The 24,391-nt window shown below is 46.4% G+C and overlaps 1 protein-coding gene and 1 long non-coding RNA gene across 2 annotated transcripts in view; one reads left to right on the top strand and one right to left on the bottom strand.

The window, feature by feature from the left end:
* TATDN1 (TatD DNase domain containing 1) overlaps positions 1-24,391 on the bottom strand; it is a 195,367-nt gene that overhangs the window by 66,144 nt on the left and 104,832 nt on the right. The window lies entirely within an intron of this gene.
* LOC146830811 (uncharacterized) overlaps positions 1-24,391 on the top strand; it is a 90,386-nt gene that overhangs the window by 47,176 nt on the left and 18,819 nt on the right. The window contains exon 2 of the long non-coding RNA XR_014961484.1: positions 1,656-1,694. This is a non-coding gene — a long non-coding RNA (uncharacterized LOC146830811). The remainder of the gene's footprint in view (positions 1-1,655; positions 1,695-24,391) is intronic.

Below are 24,391 nucleotides of genomic sequence, written 5' to 3'. Positions count from 1 at the left end.
CCCTTCATTTAACTCACTTGTCTTGCACAATGTCCCTTCTCCAGGATCTGGGATTTGTGATAAATACCCAAAGGTCCATGATTATTTCATCCCAGCAAGTGGAATGCCTGGGTTTTCAGATGCACTTTCTCACAGTGCAGTTGCTTCTTCCTCTCTGGAAAGTGAAGTCCATCAAGAGGCAGTTGAGATCGACTCTGTGAAAATGGATGGTGTCTTTTAGATTCCTGGCCCCAATTGTGAGGTTGCTACCGTATTCGATTCAAGCGATTTTCCCGGGCCCATTGCACTACAGGGCTCTTCAGCGCCTGAAGACTCATTACTTGCAACAGGGTTTCGGTTACAACCATCTGATTCCATTGTCGGCCAAAGTCTAGGAAGAACGTTAGTGGTGGCTCCTCGATGTGAAGGCATGGAAAAGCAAGGCCCTTTTCGGAGAATCCCCAGATGTAGTCAGTGAATCAGACGCCAGTCATTGGGGCACACGATAGAGACTTTTCTACCAGCGGTCGTTGGTCAGCTGAAGAATTACGACTTCATATCAATTGCCTGCAGCTTCTGGCTTTTGCCATAAAATCAATCTCTCTCTCGTTTTCTTGCTGATGGACAATGTCTTGGCAGTTTGATACATCAACTGCTTGGTGGGTACAAGATTGCACCTGCTGGCCAACATTGGCCGACTTCGCGCACTTCTGCCTTTCCCATTAGATTACGGTTCTGGCAGAATTCCTTCTGTGCAAAAGACAATCTAGTAGCGGATTGGAATTCCAAATTCCTGATGGACTACAGTGACTGGAAGCTCCATGCTCACATCTTTCAACAGATAATGTATACTCAGTGTCCATGTCAGCTGGGCCTGTTTGCGTCCCATATCAATGCTCAACTGACACGGTTCTACAGCTGGAGACCGGATCCGATGGCCATGGGAACGGATGCCTTCCTCTAGTCAAGATCAGATAAATTATGCTTTCCAGCCTTTTGCCATGATTCAGAGGGTGGCGCCTAGGTTCGACATAAATCGGAGACTCTGGGTTTGGTCACCCCTCTGTGGAAGACAAAATCGTGGTTTCTGACTCTTTTGAAATTATCTGTGGCTCTTCCCATTCTCCTTCCGGTTTTTCCTCAGCTACTCCTGGACCCAGTGGGTTCACCACATCCTCTGATTATTCAAGACCAGTTGACTCTCATGGTCTGGAAGATATCAGGAGTCATAACCAGATTGCAGGACTTTCAGCGGCAGCTGGGGAGTTTAAACATCAAGCCTGGGCTCCTTCCACCTGTAAACTATATTCTTCTGCATAGAAATGATGGGTGGGTTGGTGCCTTCAGCGGGAGGTGGATACCGTGGGATACGAACTGAAAGATGTTCTGAACTTCCTTTCTGAGTGGCTGAATCTGGTTTCTGTTACAGGTCAGTAAATAATTTTAGATCAGCACTGTCTGTGGGTCATAATCTGATTGATGGCAAGCCAGTGGGTGCCCATTCTATCATATGTAAACTACTTAGGGGTATCAGAGTGGCTCATCCTCGAAACCTAAATACACTAAGTTATGGGATATTACGAATGTTCTGTTACTAGAGTCCTGGCCTGCTAATAATGATTTGATGTTGAAGCTACTTCCCGCTGAATTGACTATGCTTTTATGCTTGATTTCAGGCCAATGGGTGTCAAATGTACGAGCTCTGCACCTTGCAGGTAGGTTGTTTTCTCCTGAGTTTTGTTTCTTATTTAAAAAAGACCAAAGACCATGTCTTTGTCCATTGATTATCCTGCTCTTCCTCACAATGCTAAATGATGTGTAGTAAAATGTTTGAAGGTTTATGAGGACCGTAATTTGGCTCATAGAACTGATCCTCTTGAGTCTTTGTTGTTGGCTTTTCAATAGCCTTTTCGCCCAGTGCCAGCAGCGACATTTGCCCGCTGGGTCATGTCGGTAGCGGGTACTGATGTTTCAGTGTATGGCACTCATTCTGCTAGAGGTGCTATGCCATCTAAAGCGTTTGCTCTTGGGTCTACATTGTAAGATATTCTTTATGCTGCTGATTGGTGAACAGGCTATGTTCAAGATATTTAATTTTAAACCTATTGTGCATGTATCTTCTGTTTGTTGTTGGTGAGCTCTGAACCAGCATAATGGGAGCCTCCGGACCTGCCATAGTATAGAAAGTTTTCTAGCATTTGCAACAAGAATTTTAGATTCTATTAAGGATACAGAGGCAAGGATTATTCCACCCGTTTGGACAGGTAAGATTTATGATCATATGGTGTCATTGTACTGTATGGTACATATTCGATTTTTTCTCCCACCCTTGTACTTGCAATTATGTAGAGATGGGATTCACGTTCGGATTCAAAACAATCTTAAGTCCATGGTTTGGATGTTTCCTGTGGTTGATGTTTTCAGCTCCAGTGGTGGCTAGGTTTTCATTGTTCTGCTTGGCCCTTTGGTCTGTGCTAACTCTCCATTGCGGGTCTTTGGAACTGTATGATTATTCCCTAAAGACAATGTTCGTACTATTGGACTGCTTGTTTGCAAAGAAAGAGGCAGGAAGATGGCGCCTCTCTATTTTGTACTGGTTATCGACAGACTATTGGTGGGTTTTAGGAGGCGTGGTTCAAAGCCTCATGGGACATGTAGTATTGTGAAATGTTTACAGTTTTTTCATTGGGTTTCTGTGTTTTTGGCACAAAAGATTGAGAAGCACAATCCTCGTCTCTGTGTCCTTAATAGAGGCCTGACAGCGGAGTACAGGTTGTTTGGCTTCATACCAGCTCTATATGACAAAGTGTAGGAAGGGGTGCAGTAGGCGCCTTCAAGCAAAAAACCACTTCAAGGCCTAGAGCACACAACAATGCTGCAGCCACTGCACTATATGGGTCCACACAGAGTACACTTGGTGGGTCTTTATATTAGCCCTAAAGCGCCCGGAACAGAAAATGCGGTGAAAAAACAGCCTTGCAGGTTTTAAATATATCTCAATATGCTATGTGTGAATGTGTGTGCGTATATGTGCGTGCGTGTACTCTCGTTTACAAGATTTGACGTGACTCAGAACCCATCCCTTGAATGGCGGGGGCTGGTGGATGAGATCAAAGTCTGACTCTCTCAAATAAGTAGAGCCCCATTACACATGCAGCAAGCTGCTGGCTGAAAAATTCAGAAAAGGAAAGTAAATGAGAAATCCCTTGCTAAAACAGCACTCCCCATGGCGCCAGTTTCTTCCGGGATGCTTGTTTCCCTTTTATTCCCCAACTCAGTCAGATTGATGGTTTCAGTTTGGTGACCATGGCACTGTCAGTATTAAAGCATGGTCTACTTCTGACCCAGCAGCATCTACCATATGCCCCAGCCCTAGCCTTGGTGGGTATACTTCTCCTTACTAGCTTCCTCTCCTCTGCAGCTCTGTCCCATTGGTCCATCAAAAACATTACACTGGTTGGGAAAATTTTAACAATGGTAACGATGTCTTTTCAGGATGTCCTGGACTAATACATTCATAAAGGGCAATTCATAACCCGTGGACACTTTGCTGCGGCGTTCTAGCACATTTGCGTGGAATGCGTGGAATGCTGCAAGGACCCTCCACCCACCACAAACTCCTTCAGACCCTCATACTATTGGTGACGGCCATAAGTTAGATTGGTGGCTCTACTGGGTCAAAATGCAGCCTAGAGCTGCCGAACTGTCATCGCCCAGAGACAAGTGGGAATCAGACATTGGCTGGGTGTTTAACGACAAGGACTGGGGAGAAAAATAAAATACCCACACAAAGGGCATGATTACGATCTTGGTGGATGGGATTACTCCATCACAAACATGACAGATATCCGCCAAATTACAATTCCATTATATCCTATGGAACTTGTAATTTGGTGGACGGGATATCCATCACGTTTGTGACGGAGTATCCCATTGTAGTCAGGCCCGAAGTTTCAAGCAATTCTAAATTCAAGCCGATTCAACCATATGTGTTACATTGAGCCTACTGTACGCTGCGCAGATTAGCCAGGATTTTTCCAGGTGCCTCATCGCACTGTGCTAGATGTTACTCCCCTGAGGCCAGCTTTGGGCACATGCTCTGGTCCTGCCTAACAGTAATGCACTAATGGGGTATTTTCACGAATATCCTCTCTCGCAGCATAGGTGTGCCTAACTTGCACCCTCCAGAGGTCTGTTTATTGAGGATCTTCACATAACATCAGGCTGACAGCGTGGTGGCGAGGGCCTCACCCTCTGCTGGTTAGACGTAACATCACCCTTATACGGAAAAGCACTACATCCTCCTCTCATCACATGGCTCAGGACATTAACAGTTACTCTCTTTATAACAAAGAACTCCCAGGATTATGTAAATTTCTCCATGGTATATTGCTGGGAGGCACTGACAATTATAATTATTGATATCATTATTATTATAAATATTAAGGATGATAATAAGCCTCCTTGAGTGCCAGCTCCTTCATTCTTTTATTGGACTACACTGTTTCTTCGCCTTGTTTATCCCTTGGTACACATTCTAGTTAATTGATGGTCCTGGCCTACCTTACGATGCCTGACCCACAGACAGGAATATTGTGGCCCTCCCTCTCTTTGTGACATAAATATGAAGCGTTGCAAATTGGAGTCATTTAAATGAATATCGATCATTGAGAGTTTGGATCTACCTTCAACCTTCCCTGCTGCGGGCTCTTAGTTCGCACTGACTGGGCTGATGCTTGTATTGTTGTTTGACTTCCCAGTGCCTTCGTTTGTTGGCTATGTGGGGGTGGCAGGGTTGTAGGTCTGTTCAAGTGTTTCTGAATTAAAAGGCTCTGTACTGTATTTTTGTAATATGATGTTGAATGATGTGCTTACTGTATTGGATACCCCTGTACTTGCATACTGATGTGTGAAGTCACCTTCGACTTAATGCCAATAATAAACAGGTACGAGGGAAGCCCTTTTTTGCAGAGGGATCACATAAATTAAGACACTTGGATTCGGGAGTTAGTGGAGGAAGGGCAGAAAATCGACAAGACACTAGGGTACTTCGACATCAAAAAAAAGAACATGGGGTAGGAGGCTGTCCACCATGGTCATGGCCATACCAGACTTAAAGAAGGGTGAAACAGTCTTCTTCTGCCCTCCCGAGGGTGGATTGGAGGTTTCCCCATTAGCCTCTGTGAGAGGGGTTTGGCCAGAAAGTGCTCACGAAACCAGGTATTTCAAAATGGCATCAAATCAAACAAAAAGATGGGTTGGCATACCCTGACCTCAAGCCATACCCCTACACCAGAAGGGGAAAAAGTGTTTTTCTTCCACCGGGGGCAGATAGGAGGTATGTCCCAATTAGGGAGGATGGCCAAAATCTGCACACTGGGGTGGGGGAGGGTCAGGGAAGTAGAAAGCCCACTAGACGTCGAGGATTTTTTTATTTGGGGCAAAAGGGGTGCATGCGCTGCAGTCTGGCATAGAGCCATGATGTCCCCTCCAATAACGGTCAAACCAGTATTTTGGCGTCCCTGGCATGTAGAGAGGAGATAGCACCCAATTTGCATATGGGGAATAAAAGCCCACTGGATAGCAGGAAAGGTTTTTAAAATAAAATAATGGGGTGGGTATGGCCCATCCTGACATCAGGCACCACCTTCATCCATGAAGCCTCAATAGTCTTTCTTCTCCCCTATGGACTAAAACATCCCAACCCAATCGCAAGTGAGAGGACATTTGACTATCTTGGGTGTTGTTTTTACCTATGGGCCAGAAGAGTGAGTCTAAATCTCAATATCGTCAAACTAGCAACGGTAAATGGCTGCACGGTTTGGGCTTGAATGGGGAGACACCTGGGGAAACATTTCTAAAACTAGACATTGAGGGGAGTCCAGGATGTATGTCTTCATGGGTCCCATGTCATTTTCTTACCCCAATGCTCTGCTGACCTCGAACTCAGGCTAAAATCACACATTGTCCTTGCATTTCTGTGATGTAAACTTCCAGAATACACAAGGATCAACAGAATTCCTACTGCCCTGCGTTTACCGACTTGTTCCAATTAAAACACTACCCTTCTTGAATGGGTGGGCCAAGCGTCCACAACAGGAAAAGCCCCAAAAATGTAACATGGAGACTTCATCATTTTCTTTTCTAAACAGTGGCCTGATTTAGCAATGGAGGTAGCTGAGTTAACTGGGTCTGTGCTCTCTTGCAACCTAAGGAAACCAACCAAACCCAGACATTTCTGAAAACTAGACAGCTGGTGAAGTCCTAAGTGGTGTGCTTTGCAAGGATCTCATGACTTTTTCTCACTCACAATGCATTCAAACCTTAAACTGTGCCTAAAATCACACATTTTCCTTACATTTCTGATGTAAACTTTGAGGTCCCGGTGAGGACTCCCATTGACCCTGGTTTTATCCGTTTCTGTCGCGGGCACTAGGCCCAGCCAAACAAGTGGGGCAGCGTTTTTTTTTTTTTAAAGTGGGGTATCACTGGGTGGTAGGAATTTTGTAGAATCCTGCTGATTCTACAAGTTCCGATCACAGTAATGTAAGGAAATGCATGATTTTAGGCAAAGTTTGAGGTTCGCAGGGCATTATGCGTAAGAAAACCTTGCAGGATGCACAAAGGAGCACCACTCTGAAATCTCCTTGTGTCTAGTTTTCAAAAATGTCTGTGGTTGGTAGGTTTCCATTGGCAGTGGCCGATTACGACCCTAAATACCACAGCTATGCCTTTACCTGATCTCTCTAGGTAGCCTCTTTATGGCCTTTTGTGTCACGGTCTTTTGGCCCACCCACATGAGCGGAGTACTGTTGTTATTGGGAGACATGTGGGAACTCTGGGTGGTGGAAAACTTTGTGGTTCACCACGGATTCCTGACCTTTCCTGCACATATATGCGAGTAAAATGTGTGTTTTCAGCCAAAGTTCGTGGTGTGCAAGGGCTTCTGGACTAGAAATCCTGGTGAGAGCCAAGCAAGTCACGCCACTCTTGATTCCCACGGATGTCTAGTTTTTAAAAATGTGCATGCTTGCTAGGTTTCCCTAGGTGCTGGCTGTGCTAGGCCCAAAATCCACAACTACCCACACTGCAAAAAAGGATCAGTGTTCAGTGGATAATGTGATATGTCTATGTTGCGTCTTGTTCCCTTTCCTGTCGCAGGCACTAAGCCTACCAACAAGTGAGGTACTGTTTCATCTGGAGACTTGTGGGGAATGCTGGGTGGCAGGAAATCTGTGGCTCCCGACAGGTTCCCAAAGTTTTCCTCATGGAAGCAAGGGGTCTAGATAGGAAAACTTGATGAGACCCATGCAAGTCACCCCACACTGGACTAACCTGAGTATTTTGTTTATGCAGGCATGCTATGTTTCCCTAGGTACCACTGAGCTAGGGCCCGAAATCCATAGCTACCTCCATTACAAAAGAAACGATCAGTTTTCAGTGGAAAAATGTGATGTGTCCATGTTGCGACTTGGGCCCTTGCTTTGCGCTAGGCCTACCCACAGAAGTAAGGTACCGCTTTTATCAGGAGACATGTTGGAACACAGAATAAAACATTTGTTATTACCAATTGGAGCATTTGTGCCTTCCAAATGTAAGCCAGTGTGTAAGAAAGAAGACATTTTGAAAAATGTCCTATGAATCTATGCTCGGTAGACAATGAAGAGCCATAGTAAGGTGCATCTTAGTTGTTGGCTCTGGGTACCTCGTGTTCTTGGACAACATATAAACCCTATCTCTGCATCCAGAAGGGTCTAGCAAACGTAATGTTATTTTGCTTTTGTACATCGGCCATCGTGACAAGAAGTTACAGGTGACAACATTGTCATAAGTGGCCCTTTTTTCTTACTCATTTTCAATATTTCTTTATTTTAACTGTGAGCTTCTTTGGGAAAACCTTGCGGGATCTACACAAATGACTGCTTGCTGAATTCAGAATTATGTCTATTTTTCAGGAATTTATAGCTTTCCAGAATGCGGTTTCCACCACAAACTGGAAGTAGGTTGAAAGCACAAAAATCAGGAAAAATCGGCCACTTCTTTGAAAAATGCCAAGACTGTGATAAAAAACAAAAAATCCGATTCAGCTATGCATATTCCAGACTGCTAGGAGGATGGTGGCTTTAGCACAGCAAACCTTTAGTTTATGCCATTTTTAGGAAAACAAATCAGACACTTTTTTGGGGAGCAGATTGTTTTCTATTTTTCCCTACAAACTCAAAATACAGGTATTTTCTGGCAATTTTAACTGTCACCTCCACGGAAATCCACCAACCCTGGGCACCCTGAGAATCCCAATGACATTGGCTAAAACGGCGAAAAGTTGGTATGCATACTGTATGTGGGAAAAAAGTTATGAAGGCCTAAGCGCAAACTACCCCATACTCCTCAGAAGTTAGGGGTAAAAGAAATAAGAAAATAAGTTTATTATTGTGTTAAAAAATATTTTGTTGCCTTTACATTTTTGAGTCTCACAATATTGTTTTCTGTCTACATTGGTAGACGGAATATAGCAAATGTAAAATTGTAGTTAGTGATTATATTGAAAACACCATTAGGTTTTGTTGGGCTGTTGGTGTGCTTACTATCTCTGGTGGAACATTCTTCCATGAATGTCCAATTAACTACTGCTATAAATAAAATTAAACATGATATGTTAGAGCATAAAGAGAATTTAGATTGTGGATATCAATGTTACTATATCCAAACATGCCACTTCCAGGGAAATGGAAGCAAATAAGCAACCCCAGGGTAACACACAAAGTTCCTTTATTGGAAGGAACAGCAACAGTTCATGCTTATCATTTCCCTGGAAGTGGTGTGTTTGGATTCATATATCGGTTCTGATGGGGAGAAAATATAAATATATATATATGTTTTTGTTTTTTTTGGGATGATAATATGAGGGTTAAGGAATGCTTTATGTGCACTTTTCTTCCTGGTGAAAGATCTTCATATGTGCAACTTCCTATATCTTACTCATTAATATGTAATGTGTATGTATTTACATTTTAATGATTTTCATTCCCTTAATCAAACAGATTTCAAGGTGTCTTTAGAAAATCTGCCTATAAAAGAGGATAAGACAAATATTAAATAAGGCAAATTTCTGAGAGCAATTTCACAAACTAATTATAAGACTAAAACTAAACAATGGGAGAAAGAGTGCGGTTAGAGTAAAGAAAAGAATTCGTTTATTAGGGAATATAATGAGACTGGAGTGAAAGAAGTGAGAGATTGGAGAGAGGGAAAAGTTATAATGGAACAAATGAAGAAAGAGGAAGAATTTAGATTGTTGAATATATGCATCTTAGGTTAAGGTTGGAGCAGAAACGGAGGGATGAATTGCGTATGGTACATAGAAGACCATCAAAGAATGTATGGCTGAATATGTGGGAAGGAGTTTGTGTGAAAGAAGTTTTGAGGTGTGTGGGAATTATTTGATGGGTTGAGAACCAATCTTGAGAGGGATTTATTATGTTTGTGGGAAGACTGCCTATTTCATTGTGCTGCACAATTGGGTTGGTTCGTGTTATCTTACTTTAGTGTTTCCTAGAGTTTATCATGTGGATAAAATGGATGATGTAGTGGACCTGAAAACAGTGAAACTGAGTTTTGGAAAGGTAGTTTTTGAAATATTAGGTGTTTTAAATCCCTTCTAAAGGTGTGAAAATAAATGATGTGAAAATTAGATGTATAGTTAGTTAGTTGATAAGCTTGCAGTAGATTTAGCAGGACCTTTAAAACAGGTAAATATAGAAATGATTACTATTAGGTCTATGATGATGCAGAATCGTTTAGCATTAGATATTTTCCTAGCAAAGGAAGATGGAGTTTACAAGGTAATAAAGGCTAAGAGCTATTTTACATATGTGCCTGATAACAGAAGGATTATTAATTCTTATATTATTAACAATACTAACCTCTTGCATGCTCTTCAATCTTTTAAAGAGCCTGGTTTATAGGAAGCTGTAGGTTTCTGTTTTATTGAGCTAGGGGAGGATTTTAGCAAAGTTGGTGAATTACTAGATAATTATGGTGGGAGTACTCTAAGACTAATTCTAAAACTTGTAATAATTATAATGGTTTGCACCATTGTTTAATTTCTTTTGTTTAATTTTCCTGAGCATATGATTAAGAGGTGTAAAACTAAAAGTAATAATAGCTTGAGGAAGAGATAAACTGAGTCTGAAATGGAAAATGTCAAGGATCATATCTACAACCAATTGAAGATGGTAGTGGAGAATTCCAGAAAAACCTGAAAACTATACTGACTGAATAATTTTCTGATTAATAACATTTTAGAATGGAGTTGTATGATTGTTAGAATTAGCAGAGGGGGGAGAATTTTGGTAGCATTTCATCCTGGGTTTATATTTTCGTAAATAAATAATAATGAATAATTATTTTATTATGCTGAATTAACATGGTTACAGTACCAGGATGTCACCCGAGAGATATCTGGGGGCCCCTTGGGAGTTATGTGCTTGTGCTTAGCGCAACTCCCGCTATGCAACAACCGGATGGGATTGTTCCTACTGGAGTGGGGTAAATGTTCCATGTGTTACATCTGGGTATTTTTTGACCAAATAGGGAGGGACAGGAGAGCACCGCGGGTGGGGTGTCCTAATTTGAGAAAGGGTAGATGTTGCATACTTATATATATAAGCTGTATGAGCTATGTGGGGTGGTGGAGGATCGGGTGGTGGCCAGGATTTGCTAGACTTGTAATTGTTTTCCTTTCCACATCGTGCATTGTTATATTGCAAAATCTAAGTGAGTAACCATGTACTGAATATAATTATTATGAAACTAGTAAATAAAGATGGAAAAAAACATGGTTACAGTAGAAACAAATTTAATATGATGACTTGAAGTGTGATTACTAATGCAATTTAGCTGTGCCACATTTATTTAGAAATGCCATATTGGATAACATGGCTGCTGTTGTGATACTGCTTTTGCCATACACTCCTGCTCTCCCAACTTGTCCCCTGCGCATCTTCTCTTCCAACATGCCCTGCAGATGTGAAAAAGAGTTGATGTCATGGATTTTTACTGTTTGCGTGAGTTTTAAATAAACTTCGTAGTGTTCCGAACTGTAGCAGTTTTCAAAGCCTTTCTGCTGTAGTTCCGTTGCTGGGCTTAGACTTATTCATTAGTGTAAAGTGTCATTGTTGAAATGTTTCATATTATTTTAAACATTTTCAGATAGCAATAACACAGAAGATGTTTGATGCTTTCTTAAAATGGGTGTGTGCTTATGTACTTAATAGTGGTGGTTAACTTTCTGATTTTCCCCAAAAATTGTTACTTGTGATCATGCTACTATGAATCTGTTATTTCTTCAATTTGCTATGCTACCATTATGTATAAGAACCCCTTGAGTTTTGGGTTGAGCCAGATTTTAGAAGACTTTTCCATTGCACTAGAGATGCTGTCCAATGTCTTAATGATTGTGCTGCTCATTTGGGACTTGGATTATTTCTGCTTTTGACAACTCTATAATTCTGCATTGGAAACTTCATGGCATCTATTTTGTACTGCTTGAATTTTGGGATTTGTAATAAAACTCTTTAGTTTCTCTCTGATCTAGAACTCAATTATTGAGTAGTCCTGTTACTTATGACCATCAATCTGCCAAATTGATGCTGGGAGGGTGCTTTTTAGCGCAACACAACTTGGGGCAGAACCGTCTACGGTAAAAAAAACTTGAGATGATCTGACTTTAGGCTGTTCTGAATGTTGGCATACGGTTCTGCTCCCACACAGGTGACATCACAACGCCTAGTTACATGATATTTGTGAGAGGCTGGCCTGGTATATGCTGTCCACTAATGTAAGTGGGCACCCTGCACCAGTCCAGACAACTCTTATAGTGATTTAAGAGATCTCAGACAACCTTAGAAAGCTATCCAAGTGGTAGCTATGGAGAGCAGCCTTGAGGCATAGTCTTGAAGGAGTGTAAAGCCCCTTGTTTTACTAGAATGCAATCTTATAGTATAGATTAAATGAAAGAGCACCACACAAGGTATTTATAAAAAATATGTAGTCATTATATAATACTCTCTAGTACCTTCCAGTATCTCCTACATGGAGATATACACAAAGCAGACAATGTTACAGCAAATAAATCACAGTAAATAGCACTAATAAACAGTGGGCCCTGGGGGGGGGGATGGGGGACCAAACCATATACTAAAAAAGTGGTATAAGAACCACGACTCGAGTCAGGACAATGTTGAGAGGACGTAGAATTGCTGGGACTCCAAGGGACCACCCAGGGTGAGTAGACCGAGACCCCACGGAAGGCATGTGCAGTGTGAGAACACGGCCGCGTGCTCCATACAAGTGTATGTGGAAGTCATGGTTGGAATTTTAAAGTTTAGGAACCCTTCCTAGTGGACAACGAAGTAACCCAGTGGAAGAAAGAAGGTTGGAGAGCCACCCTACCCATGGATACCGAAGTACCCAAGTTACCTAACCCAGGGAAGCCGGGTGCATAGCTGTTAAGTGGCGTCGGAAACTGCTGTCGAACCCAATGGAGGACTTCGAAGAACAGCCGCTGCTGGAAGGGAGAAAAGTGTCAGTTGGAATCTAAACGTGGATTCTGGTCGTAGAGTACGTAAAGCAGAGGGGACAGAGTCTGGGTCACTTGAGAGTGACAAGGGGCTCGGTAGACGAATGCCCACCGATGTTGGATGCTTCAGGGTGATTGACGAGGACCTTGACTCAGCAGCTGCGGGGACCAGGCGACGTCGAGGACGACCAGGAGCTGGATACGAGCTGTCCCACAAAGGATGTTGAGTGCTGAGGGGTCGGTGTCTGGCGGGATCACCAACAACCCTTAGCAAAAGCAGCTCACGCAGGAAGTCAAGGAAGTGTATGGTTCGGACCAGCAGGGTCCAGGAGACTTTCCACACACAGGGGAGTCAGGGCAGTCCAAGAGCAATCAGGAGAGCCCAAGGAAAGCAAAGTTGACCCTCAACTGGACACACAGGCCGGAGGCACAGGAGTTGCGAGAGGACCTCGAGCAGCTTCTCAAAGTAACAGGCCACAGAGCACCCGGTGTTCGGTGATTGAAGATCTTTGCAGGAGAAGTTGCTACAGGTTGGGGCTACTTGGAGCCCAAAGCAGTTGTCACAGAATTGCCAACAAGCACATGCACTTGCAAAATTACGCAGTGCACAGGGGTACAGGTATTGCAGCTCTATCGAAGGATTCTGGCCTCAAACTGAGTGAGAGTGCAGCCCAGGCCTCGGGGACGTAGGAACTCACCTCATGTGTATTTTTGGACCCTTCAGAGTCCGTAGGAGCTCGGGATCAGCAGACTGGTCATTAGTGTTGCAGTGCCTGCGAATGCAGGGGAGTGGCTCCTTCACTCCAAGGAAGAATATCTTCGGTTGTCTTGGATGCTCTGCAAGTCCTACACGGATTCTGTATGGTGCATACGCACAGACGATGCAGCAGACTGAGAGGGAGACGAAGTCAGGCCCAAACGAAGTCCAGCGAAGTCCAAAGTGCCCAGTTGGTCGAAGTGCAGTGGTTTCAGTTCTGAATCTTGTCCACAACGGATCTAAGGTCCAACAACCAGGTAAGCCCTGAAGTACCCACGGGAGTGGGTTGGAAAGATTCAGGGGACCCTCCCTGCACAGGGGGGGAGGTTACTCCTGTGTCCTTTGTCCAGTTTCGAGACAGAGTGGGAGCCAATGGCGCCCAGGACTGGTTTGAACTGGACTATGCACAGGGACACCAAATGTGCCCCTCATGCAGACTTTCAGTCGCTTGCAAGCGCACCCACCCAGCCCTAATACACTAAATCCTGTCTGGTAGGTGGTCACACCTCCCTGTGACAGGATGCCTATTGTTCTGTCTTCCCCTGCTCGAGCTTGGCTCAGCAGCAGGTGGGCAGAAATGTGTCTCTGGTCGGCAGCAACCATTTGGTGCTGCCTGGGACTAGAAAGCAAAAGACACACAATTGATGGACGGAATGCAGAACAAATCAAAACATTCTCCCCCAGTCAAGAGATCTGGGTTAAATCCATCATTCTTTTGCTCACCATGTCACCCCAGTTTAGACCTGGCCATATGCAAATCAGTCTTGACGATGGATTTAGGCCCAGATCTCTGTACTGGGGTGAATGTATGACATTGTTCTGCATTCTGTCCATCAACTGTTGTTTTTGCCTGGGACTAGAAGGCTGGTACCGGGAACCGCAGGAGCCCCACGATGGCACCGAGGTGTCCCCGAGACAGGGGACGCCCTTTTCCACGACCTACCTTTTTTCTCTATGGGAGCCTAAGCACGCGCTGTACAACAGGCTCCCATAGACTTTAATGGGACTTCAAGCGACCCGTGTCCGTCAGCGCGCAATTGCTTCATACGGTCGCTCGGAGCCCAAATCGTTCAGAAAGCTCTACGGGCCCGAGTCGGCCATAGGGCTTTCCCAGCGAGATCGTAATCGGGCCATAAGTGCGATGTAATATGTTTAACAATACACTACATTGGATAAATGCAAGTAGGTCAAGTCCATTTGATTTATATCTCTACAAAATTAGGGCTATATATTTTATTGCATCTGAGATATGTTTTGCTTAGTTAAAGTTTAAATAATGCTATTATGGAGATCGTGAAGAACAAACTTAAAACACAGTGAAAAATGAGTAAAATACAAAGACAAAAAGTGCACAAATGAAAGGTCAAGTGACATGCAAATGAGTTTCCAAGCATGTGATTTTAAAACAGCATAAAGGGGACATAACTAGCAATGCTCCTGGTTAATTATGCCCCCCCAGCACACAGCAAATATCTCCTACGAATAATTTGGGGGTTTGAAATTGTGGATTCGTAATGAGGAACTTTAAACAAAACAGAATGGTGAAGAGATGTCTTGGAGGCTAAATAAACTGGTGCAGATCTGCACAAACTAACAGTGGATCCAAGATACCGGCCCACACAAGGTAGGTGGCACAAAAAAGTCAAGGCTTCAGAAAAGGAGCCTGGACAAGTCCACCATGTGGGAGAATGTGGCTGGGAACTTGTGTGCCCCAGGAAGAGGACACTGTGGGGACTCTGATGGTAGTAGGTGGAGCAGAGAGTAATAGTGGCAGTGCCACAAACTCTTCCATAATGAACAGAGGACTGTTGCACATGGTGATGAGTAAAAGTGTGGCCTGATGTAAGATGGATACTACTCAAACAGTTTACTAATGACCCAGTTACTAATGATCTGTCCTGCCATAAACATCACTAGACTGGAGAGCGCTGGACGGTCAAGGTAGAGGCTGCTGAACTCATGGAAGGAGTCGGACCCAAACTCCACATGCTAGATGCAACACAGAGAACAGTGGACAGAATAGTCCAGCCATATGGACATCTGAACACAAGCAATGATCCCCCAAGTGATCCAAAATAAGAGTATGCCCACACAGGGAGTACATTTAGAGATTTTGACAAATATAAGGTACATGGTGGTGAAGCAAAGATCCTGTTTAGGTGCCCACGGGAGCCAGGTCAATGAATAACAAGCAGTGGCATAGCCAACAGGTGTCGCCTTTGGTATCTTATAAGTGTTGTTATCCAGCACAATATCCTTGGTGCAACAACATCAACTGTTGCATGGCTAAACACTTATAAGGTCCCAAAGGCGAGACCTATTGGCTATGTCAATTTTTGTTTAGCTAAGGGCCTGTTGCATTCTGGGTCCTGTAGTTCATGTTGTAAATATGGGTTGAAAACTCCCAGCATGCAATGGGCTGTTGATGAAAAGCCGACATCTGCCTGAAGGGTTCTACGTGGCTATCATAAAATCAAATAGTGTTACAAATGAAGCTCGGTATGGGGTGTAGTAATTGGGTGGGTGCAAATGATTAATGGGCGATAATATTCTGCTGCACCCCTGACAGCAGTGAAACGGTCCTTTATTAAGCGTAGGCAGAGGTTAAATAATAAATGTGTCAAAAATAATACGTTGTTTCTATTTAGCGCTTCATACCTTACTTTGGTGCCTAAGCGCTGTGAATAACCCCTACGTCAGGGTGACGCCTGTGCTCAAGGGGGCCGTGGTCTGATGACGTGGGCAGGGATCCTGAGCGCCAAACACACTGTCCCTGATATTATCACCAGAGGATGCGTGTCCACCCAGAACACCATTTGAGCCTTTCACGTTCCTTAATTATAATAGTGCATTTTGGGATTTGTAGTCATACTTCACTTCAACCGACTCGTACGAAAGTGTAAAACAGTGTTTTGGGGAGAAAAAAAAAACCTTGAGAGTGGAAGCGGGTGCCGTTGGTGATATGGTCCATCTTATCACCGAGTTGGGATGCGAGCATCCGTGCAGGACACCCGTAAAATAGTTTTTTATGCTTCATTTATATCGATTAAAATCTTGGGGTGCAAACCGGTGAACAGAGTCCCCAACTATTGTCAGAAAGGAAACTCAGTCTCCACTAAGCCACAGGCAGCGGTGGGGTGGGCGGTTGGGCTGAGAAATGTTCGTGGTGTCACTGTGTCCAATTTCGGGAAGTGTAAGGCATTTAATAGGCTAGTAATGTGACCTCCCCTCCGCCGCCCCAACCTCTAAGGTCTATCAGTGTTATAGGTCAGCAGAAGGTTCCTTGTATCTCTTAACTGAGTGGACACCTTTCACCCTTACAGGGCTTAAAAGGTGCAAATGCAGGAAAGAAACGGTGTAACAGTAAGTGGTTAACTTGGAAAACAAGCCAGCGAGTGCTGTGCGCGCGCCACAGCGACCGATCTGTTTTCAATTATCACGCCCGTGTCTGGGCACGATAATTGAAAACAGATGTGGCCTGTGCGGGTAACAATTGTGTGCTGTCTTTCTTAGAAAGACGCACGCAAAGCCCAATAGCCTGGGAGACAAACAAAAGCACACGCATGAGCGTGTGGTGAGCTTTCAGAAAGCCCATTACTAAAAGTCGAGCAAGCAGCGCGTGCGCGCTGCTCTAGGCTCGACCTAAAAACGCTTGTAAATTAATTCTTGAACCAAGACTTGGTCAATGTCATCCATAACTGCCACGTCAATACCACTTGTTTTCATTACTGCAAGGTTCAGCGCGCTCTGCAGCAGTAGAGGCACTTCAAAGTACCATTAGCAGGAGCTACGCAATTTGAGGGTAAAATAATACATTTTTATTCTCACCTATTTCATTATTATATACCTTGAGGATAAATTGGTTGAGGATTGAAGATAAATTGGTGTTGAAGACTAGACTTAGCAAAGAGAGAGTAATTCCCTTGAGCTAACTATTTCAATTCGCTATACTATTTTTCTTATAATAAGAAAGTTGAATGTTACAACAAAGATTCTATTTTGTCACAATGATTTATTAAAAAAGAATAGTAATATATATGTAGTGAATTCAGTGATTCTACATGCACATGCAATGGAATATACTCTTGTACAATGTTATCACAATTCGTAAAACAACATTTATTCTAAAAACAAATCACATATCATGCCATGTATCATACATTATTAACACAGTTCATAAAAAACATTTCTTCTAAAAAACATTTCACCTATTGTAATGTGCTACCTAATAGATATAAATCGCAACTGTGACCAGCACAATAGAGATAGACATCTACGTAAGATAAAAATTATTCCTATTCTTTACGAGTGCATATCCACTGAGGCTTTACAACATAGTGCTTAATACATTGATGTAATCAGTATTTGACTTCTCTATGTCGATCCTTGGATTATGCCTTCAACAGCGTCGACGCGTTTCGATGGCCTCAAATAGTTTTTGCCATCTTTATCAAGACACAAGATTTTGTCTATCTCATAACTTGAGTCCTTAAGTATTGTCCTGTTAGTCTCCAATCTACCCTTTCTACGTTCTGTATCCTCTTGGCAGCGGTGCCTTGTTCCTGTGAGCTGCTTATCGCTTTTTTTGTATGCGAGGCAAATCAATATCCTTATGACCTCTGGTCTAGAGCGCAAGCGTCGGGTTTTAAGAGTATCCTCCCATCGATCACTGTGCCTTCATTTGGCGTCCTTCGTTCTTTTTAGCCCTCCGTTACTTTTAAACAGATTCCGCGTACTTTAGCACTTTCGTTGCTTTTTCTTTGTGATACGGATCTATATTAACAGGTCGTCTGATTCAAAGGACACGCATCGGGTTTTTAGAAAATCGCCATCACTTAACCATACTGATTCCTTCAGGCGAGTGTAGGGAACAGTTTTTTAATGGAGAATAAAAGCTGTTGTCTAGAGCCTGAATCCTCCTGTGATGCGATTACAGGAAGAGAAAGGTTACCACAAAGCCAACGCTTTACCATGAGTAACCACATCTTGTGCCTAACCTGAGTAAATTCCAGTTACCATGTTTTCACAAGAGGAGTAGAAGAGTAATCCACACAAACGTTAAATTCCGTGAACATGATAGTATGGGATATTCTATCAACATGGGCAAAATCATCTATGTCGGTCCTTAATCCTGATGGTTCTCTGGTATTGCCACGTTTAATGTTATGTTAATGTTATTTTAATGGGACTTCTAAAGCGCTCTGTTATCCTGAAGTGTCCTGGCGCTATGCACTACCTGCCTGAGAGAAACTGTAGCCATTGGCTGAGATAGGTATTTATGTAAATAGCCATGTTTTTAGTTCTTTCCTGAAAGAGAGGCGCTCAGTTGAGTTTATAAGATGGAAAGGCAGGCTATTCCATGCCTTGGTGGCACAGTGATGAAAGCTCCTACCACCCCAACTGGCCTTGTTATAACGGGGATAGATCACTTGTTTGGCTTGCGCCAAGCGCAAGACTCTTCCAGGATCATACCACTGAATCACGTGATTCAGGAAGTCAGGGCCAACGCAATTAAGGGCCTTAAAAACTATGCACAAGGCCTTAAACTGTACCCGTTGCTTGACGGGGAGCCAGTGAAGAGTTCTGAGTCCCAGCCTCACCGAGACAAACCTGGGTGTCCCTGTGACCCCCTGTGCCCCCACAGCCGGTCGCTCCTACCTCACTGCTCTGCCGCCTGCCTGCCTGGCGCCTGCCTATCGCTGGGACTGCCGCCACTCACCTTCTCTTCGCCGCTGCCTTCTGCCTGCTAGCTCGTAGGTGCCGCCTGCCTCTCTGCGCCTGCCGCTGCTGCCCCTTCCTCGGCCGCTGACCACCGCCGCTGCCCGGTCACTTCCCCTCCGTTTTCGCGCCGTTTTCCTGCCGCCGCTGCCCCGGTCTCCTGCCTCCTGCTCCCGCCTCCGCCTGCAGTCCCGCCTCCCCTCCCTGCCCATTGGCCACCCCGCTCCCGCCTCCCAGGTGACCCTCCCTCCCGGCTCCTGATTTAAGGGGACCGTGACGGGCTGGTCAGTGTGACCCCCTGTGCCCCCACAGCCGGTCGCTCCTACCTCACTGCTCTGCCGCCTGCCTGCCTGGCGCCTGCCTACCGCTGGGACTGCCGCCACTCACCTTCTCTTCGCCGCTGCCTTCTGCCTGCTAGCTCGTAGGTGCCGCCTGCCTCTCTGCGCCTGCCGCTGCTGCCCCTTCCTCGGCCGCTGACCACCGCCGCTGCCCGGTCACTTCCCCTCCGTTTTCGCGCCGTTTTCCTGCCGCCGCTGCCCCGGTCTCCTGCCTCCTGCTCCCGCCTCCGCCTGCAGTCCCGCCTCCCCTCCCTGCCCATTGGCCACCCCGCTCCCGAATCCCAGGTGACCCTCCCTCCCGGCTCCTGATTTATGACGCCCTCTCAGCGACCGCGCAGCGGACGCGCGCAGCGGGAGCACCGAATGAGCGCCGAAGGTGCGCCAAAGGTAAGCCCGTCTGCGCCCGTCCGCGCCTGGACCGCGCCCAGCGCCAGACCCCCTGGCCCCCGCGCCCGTCAGCCCCCTCGCAGGACCTACGACTTCGCAACGCTCATCGCACTCAAAACCGCCCGAGCCCCCGGGTGCCACCGAGCATCCCCGCGACGCACCCATGGACCCTTCGCCTGCCGTTCCTGCAACTTCTCCTGCCTCCAAACAAGCACCACGCCCACCAAGACGGACAACAGCAACCACCTGAAGTGCATCCTGCTCAACACCCGCTCCGTCCACAGACACGCCGTGGAACTCTGGAACCTCCTCGACACAGCATCTCCAGACGTCGCCTTCCTCACGGAAACCTGGATGAACGACTCTTCAGCCCCCGACATCGCCATAGCCATCCCGGACGGCTACAAGATCATCAGGAAGGATCGCGTCAACCAGACCGGAGGAGGCATCGCCATCGCATCTCGACTGACTCCATCGACGTATTCAACGACGCCGAATACCTGCACTTCCAGATCCACACCGACCCCAAGACTACCCTCAGAGGCACCCTCGTCTACAGACCCCCAGGACCACGCGCACAATTCTGCGAGGACATCGCAGACTTCATCAGCCCTCACGCCCTCCCCTCCGCCGACTACATCCTCCTCGGGGACCTCAACTTCCACCTGGAGAACAACAATGACCGCAACACCACCGCCCTGCTGGATAACCTCGCCAACCTCGGACTTCAGCAACTGGTCAACATCCCCCACCCACTACGCCGGCCACACGCTCGACCCACTCTTCTCGTCCAGCAAGCACGTCACCTTCAGCCACTCCACCGGACTTCACTGGACCGACCACAGCTGCATCCACTTCAGCTTCAGAAAGAACACGGTCCACCATCACCCGAAGCAGGCTCCCCACAGAAACTGGAGCAAGATCACCGCCGACCAGCTAGCCACCTCCCTCAGCCAGAGCCCACCTGTCAGGACTACGGACCCTAACACAGCTGCCCTCGACCTCACGCAGTGGCTGACCTCCTGTGCCGACGACCTCGCCCCACTGAAGAACCCCCTCACCAGGCCCAGAAGCAAGAAGGCCCCCTGGTTCACGGACGAACTTAAGGACTCCAAGAAGGCCTGCCGCACCCTCGAGAAGGCCTGGCTCCTCAACAAGACCGCCGACAACATGACCGCACTCAAACTCGCCACTCGCAGACATCACCAGCTCATCCGCACCACCAAGAAGAAATCTCTGCGGGAACGACTGGACAAGAACGCCCATGACAGCAAGGAGCTCTTCAACATCGTCAAGGAGTTCTCCAACCCCAGCACCGGCAACAACGACATCACTCCCTCACAGGACCTCTGCGACTCCCTCGCCTCGTACTTCCACCGCAAGATCGCCGACATCCACAACAGCTTCGACATTTCACCCCCGCACCCATCGGTTGAACCTTCGCACCCCGCCGCCACCCTCCAGACATGGACCGAGGTGACCCCCGAAGACACGTCACGCATGATGAACACCATCCACTCCGGATCTCCGACCGACCCGTGCCCCCATCATGTCTTCAACAAGGCAGCCTCTACCATCGCACCCCACCTCCGAGACATCATCAACACCTCCTTCAACACAGCAACCTTCCCGGATAGCTGGAAGCACGCCGAACTCAGCGCTCTGCTGAAGAAACCAACAGCGGACCCGACCAACCTCAAGAACTTCCGCCCCATCTCGCTCCTTCCTTTCCCCGCCAAAGTCATCGAGAAGGTCGTCAACAAGCAACTGGCAGCCTTCCTCGAGGCGAACGGATCCCTCGACCCATCACAGTCCGGATTCAGAGCCAACCACAGCACCGAGACCGCCCTCATCGCAGCCACCGACGACATCCGAGCCCTGCTTGACAACGGCGAAACAGCGGCACTCATCCTCCTAGACCTCTCCGCAGCATTTGACACTGTCTGCCACCGCACACTAGTACAACGCCTCAACGACACCGGCATCCAAGGGAAGGCTCTGGAATGGATCATCTCATACCTCTCCGGCAGAACACAGAGAGTACGCCTCCCTCCGTTCCGCTCCGAGGCCAGAAGTCATCTGCGGCGTCCCGCAAGGATCGTCGCTCAGCCCCACTCTCTTCAACATCTACATGAAACCCCTCGCTGCCATCGCACGCCAACACAACCTCAACATCATCTCCTACGCCGATGACACCCAGCTGATTCTCTCCCTCTCCAGAGACCCCGACACCGCCAAAGCCAGCCTGCACGAAGGGATGACAGACGTCGCTGAATGGATGAACACCAGCCGCCTGAAACTGAACACGGACAAGACAGAAGTCCTCATCCTGGGACCATCACCCTCCGCATGGGACAACTCCTGGTGGCCCCCGGCACTAGGCACCGCACCTGAACCGACGGACCACGCACGCAACTTGGGCGTCATACTGGACTCCTCCCTATCGATGACCAGACAAGTCAACGCCGTCTCCTCAGCTTGCTTCCACAACCTCCGCATGCTCCGAAAGATCTTCCGATGGATCCCGACCGAGACCAGGAAGACGGTCACCCAGGCTCTCATCACCAGCAGACTAGACTACGGAAACACCCTCTACGCCGGTACTACAGCCAAGCTTCAGAAAAGACTTCAGCGTATCCAGAACGCCTCCGCCCGACTCATCCTGGACGTCCCCCGACGCAGCCACATCTCGTGCCACCTGAGAGACCTGCACTGGCTCCCTGTCAACAAGAGGATCACGTTCAGACTCCTCACCCACGCACACAAGTCCCTCCACGACCTAGGCCCAGGGTACCTCAACAGCCGCCTCACCTTCTAGACGCCCACCCGCCAGCTACGTTCCGCTAACCTCGCCCTCGCCGTTGTCCCTCGCATCCAGAGAGCCACCGCTGGAGGAAGGTCATTCTCCTACCTGGCAGCTAAGACTTGGAACTCCCTACCCGTCCACCTGCGGATGACACAGGACCACCTGGCCTTCAGGAAACAGCTCAAGACCTGGCTGTTCGAGCAGTAGCAGACCCCCTTCCCCACGCGCCTTGAGACCCTTACGGGTGAGTAGTGCGCGATATAAGTTCCGTGATTGATTGATTGATTGATTAGCAGCTTGGCTGCCGTATTCTGCACGATCTTGAGTCTGGCCAAATGTCTCTTCTGGATGTTTATATAGAGACTATTGCAGTAATCCAGTCGTGACAGAATGAGCGCTGTGACTACTGTCTTCAGGCTGTCTTCCGGAAGGAGGAATTTAATTTTCCTCAGGGTTCTGTGAATGAAAAAACAAGATAAGACGACCCTACTGATTTGATCACTAAAGGAAAGTTTCTAATCGAGTCAGAAAGGATTTCAGAAGGTCGCAGGCCTTACCTTGGACCCCAACCGCAGATAAACGGCCCATCAAAACTTCCTGATGGACCATATCAAATGCGGCTGAAAGGTCCAACATGATGAGTATGGCGGCACCACCCTGGTCCAAAGCCTCTCTGATCTCCTCCGTGGATTTGATCAGTGCCAACTCGGTGCTATGTTGGTCAGGAGGAACAAGCTGAGTTTGCCATTCATAGCCTTCTCCATAATCTTTCCCGGAAAGGGGAGACGTGAGATAGGTCTATAATTGCTCGCGACCTTTGGATCCAGAATGGGTTTCTTTAGAAGGGGAAGAATGGATGCTATTTTCCATGGTCCCGGAAAGTGACCAGATTTAAAAACAGAACCAAACAGTGGGGTGAGAGTTTCCCCAATAATATCTGGAACCTGTTGCAATATATCAACTGGGCAAGGGTCCAGGGGGGAGCCTGACCGAATCTAGAGTAGTAGTTTAGTAACTCCCTGTAGATCCAACAGTGTAAAATGATCTAGTACGGGAGTAGGCCTGTTGTTCTCAGAAAGCCCTATTATCTCTGCCTCTTCAACGACCATGGGCGTGAAAGTAAAGGAGGAAAAAATGTTTTCAACCTTTTGTAGAAAGAAAACAGCCAAAGTCTCACATAGTTCAGAGTTGCTTTCAATCTTGAGTCTGGAGGGGGTAGTAAGAGTGGAAATTGTTTTAAACAGGACTTTGGATGAGGGTCCAGCATTCCTGATTTATTCCCCGAAGTATATCTTTTTAGTTTCAGAGAGCAGTTTTTTGTAATTGGAAAGGCTTACTTTATAGACCTCTCTATCAGAGTTTTTATACCCTCTCCTCCAGGCTCGCTTTAACTTCTTACAGTCTAGCTTATGTAGTTTTACGTTTTTTGTATACCACGGGGCCGAAGGCGATGCCCGTTTAAGAATGCATCGTTTGCCCGGCACTAATTTCCTACAAGCAGAATCCAACCATTCCGCGTAGGAAGCCGTAGCTTCCTCAACATTAGAAAAAGATGCAGGTATGAGGCTTTCAAAAGATTTCCTAATGCTAGACTGTCCATATTTTTCCAGGCCATTGTAATTGTAGCAGCCTTAGCGAGAGGTTTATGTTGATGGCGCTTGGCTTGTTTAAATTCAAATAGGATCGCCACATGGTCAGTCCAAGTAAGTGGTACTGTTTTTGTGTAAATAAGATTAGGGTTATTGGAGAAAATACCGTCTAATATATGTCCTGCAGAATGAGTGGGATCTACCACAAGCTGCTTGAGGTCGCCTCCACTAAAAATT

The sequence above is a fragment of the Triturus cristatus genome, chromosome 5_1 (assembly GCF_964204655.1).
Source record: "Triturus cristatus chromosome 5_1, aTriCri1.1, whole genome shotgun sequence".
In the NCBI taxonomy this organism is placed as follows: Eukaryota; Metazoa; Chordata; class Amphibia; order Caudata; family Salamandridae; genus Triturus; species Triturus cristatus.
Note: the sequence above shows the minus strand (reverse complement) of the source record. Positions and strands in the feature narration are given on the sequence as shown.